Here is a 2,204-nt window from a genome sequence, read left to right as displayed (position 1 = left end):
TCAGACTTTTAGTTATTCATTTTTTTTTGTTTTTTTTTTTTTTTTTGCCTCATACTCCAACGGTTTGTTTTACAGCATCTCGTAAACAAGACAAAAAGGGCAGTGAATCAAGTACATGTGGAAAGCATAAGTCAGGAGAATTCTGCTATCATTGACGTGGAATTAACCTCAAGGAGCTCTCAAGAGCCTTCCGAGATTAAACCTCGCAAATATAAATACATAGGAAAATGGTCTACTGATGTTAAGCTTAAGTGCTTTAGAAAATGCGAGGGAAGGGATGAAAAATTTGAAAGATAGAGCATACTGTACTGTGTGCTCTAAATTAATTGAAGGAACGCTTTCCCCCCACTTGCGCAGAGCACAGACATTTGAAGACCAATTGCCACATAACTCGTGCTAAATCTGTGTCATTAGCGGCATCAGTACCTTCATTATTTTCAAGGCAATCACGGTCTGCTAGAGATTCTGAGAGATTCAGATTAATGTTGTTGAAATTCATTTGTGACCACAATATTTCATTCAATGTTATGGACCATCTTTAGAAACTTGAAAAAAGGAGTGCCTAATGAGCCAATAATTCAGAATTGCAGGTCAGGTCGGAAGGTTTCTAGGAATTTAGTTGTTAATTGCATAGGTAGTGAGAGTCTGAAAGATGTGTCTACAATTAAGCAATTGGCTGTTGTCGTAAGAGTTGTTGATCATGAAAAAGCTTTAGTTGAAGATAGATTTGTGCTTGATTGATGTTGAGGATGCTAGTGCCGAGGGATTATTCAAAGTGTTGAGTACTTTTATGGATAGGCATGGTATCCCCTTTGAAAATATGATTGGATATGCTGCAGATAACGGCTCAGTGATGATGGGGAACATGGGAGATCTAAAGGCAAAGCTTGAGACGAGAGTACCTAATTTGTTTGTTCTTGGATGCATATGCCATTCCTTGCATCTCTGTTCTTCAGCAGCTTGTCAAAAGCTACCTAGCTCTGTGGAAGATTTATGTAGTAACATTCATGGTTACATAAATCATAGCCCCAAAAGATTAGTTAAATTTCAAGAAATTCAGGATTTTGTCCGTGTAGATTCTCATAGAATTCTCCACCCTTGCCAGACTAGGTGGTTGTCTTTGGGGCCTGTTGTGGACAGGATGGTAGAGCAATGGCCAGCTCTGGTTCTACTTTTTCAATCTGAAGCCTTGGAAAGCAATGTCAAAGCAGCAGGTAGAATACTTGATGGCTTGAATAATCCTATCATAAAGCTATATGTATATTTTCTTAGTTATATTTTACCCATAATTAACAAAATGAATAAGGAATTTCAAAGTGAATCTGTAAAAATTCATGTTGCATACAGTAACATCTGTGCTTTTTACAAGATTGTCCTTGGCAATTACATTAAAAGAGATATAATGAGGGCACCTCATGCTTTTGCCATCAACTACAATAACCCCTCTAATTGCATGGTTGAGTATGATTGGAATTTGAAATGCTTGTGAAGGATAAGAATATGATGGAAGGATTGGAATCTGAGCTATCAGAGTTCAGAGTTAGATGCTTGAATTTTTACATAGGACAAATTTGTAAGACTTTCAGGCATGAATGAGATACTGCCTTTGCTAAATGCGTGTGATCCAGTGGTAGTAAGAGAAGCCTCTGTCAAAAGTGTAATTCCTCTACTCAAAGTTTGTCACGTACTGAGGAACTTTTACCTCATCCGAGAATTGTATTTGTTTTCCCTAGGTGTCCATCTCGTTCCATTTCCAAAGTGCAATTAGTTTCTTCTTGCGAGGGGTTGTTAATCAAGCGTCAGTTGGTTCTTCATCACTTTTGGAGCCTTCGAGTTGTGCTTCATGTCCAAGGGTGCAAAGTATCATAGATAGCTACCCTTCAGCTTTCTGGAGGAATTTTTTCAGTGTCAGCAATCTTGGAGACGGCTATTTGAGTCAGTGTGGTTTTTCACAATGCTATACCTTAGGGATTTTCATTTTCTTCAGAGAAAGGTTACTCGCAGAGTCCTGTCGTTGCGGTAAACTTGGTTTTATAATTAGCTTGGTATTGTTAGGATATTAGAAGTTTAGGTAATCAGTGATAGTCTAAATAATCTCTAGTTTCTCTTGGTCAAGCTTGGAGTGAGTGTAATGTTCCTTTAGGTCTCTTCATAGACATCTATTGCTGTTTTCAGCTCTTCAAAACCTGAAAACATCTGTTTTT

General features: G+C 37.9%; 1 pseudogene; it reads left to right on the top strand.

Moving 5' to 3' along the window:
- Window positions 1-522: 522 nt before the first annotated feature.
- LOC135219005 (uncharacterized) lies at window positions 523-1,489 on the top strand (annotated as a pseudogene).
- The last annotated feature ends 715 nt before the right edge of the window (window positions 1,490-2,204 follow it).

Source organism: Macrobrachium nipponense, chromosome 1 (assembly GCF_015104395.2).
Source record: "Macrobrachium nipponense isolate FS-2020 chromosome 1, ASM1510439v2, whole genome shotgun sequence".
NCBI lineage: Eukaryota > Metazoa > Arthropoda > Malacostraca > Decapoda > Palaemonidae > Macrobrachium > Macrobrachium nipponense.
This window is presented reverse-complemented; position numbering and strand designations above follow the sequence as displayed.